Consider the following 209-nt stretch of genomic DNA (forward strand, 5'->3'; position numbering starts at 1 on the left):
GCGCGGTCTGCGCCAAGGAACTTAAACAAGGAGTAACCACGGGCGCCCCGGAAACGGTGTGCGCGTTGTTGGTGACATCTTTACCATGATACATAACGACTCTCCGCAACGGATATCTCGGCTCTCGCATCGATGAAGAACGTAGCGAAATGCGATACTTGGTGTGAATTGCAGAATCCCGCGAATCATCGAGTCTTTGAACGCAAGTT

At 51.7% G+C, this 209-nt stretch overlaps 1 pseudogene; it reads left to right on the forward strand.

Moving 5' to 3' along the window:
- Positions 1-97: 97 nt before the first annotated feature.
- LOC118345013 lies at positions 98-209 on the forward strand (annotated as a pseudogene; the record flags this gene model as incomplete).

This window comes from Juglans regia, unplaced genomic scaffold (assembly GCF_001411555.2).
Source record: "Juglans regia cultivar Chandler unplaced genomic scaffold, Walnut 2.0 Scaffold_11616, whole genome shotgun sequence".
In the NCBI taxonomy this organism is placed as follows: domain Eukaryota; kingdom Viridiplantae; phylum Streptophyta; class Magnoliopsida; order Fagales; family Juglandaceae; genus Juglans; species Juglans regia.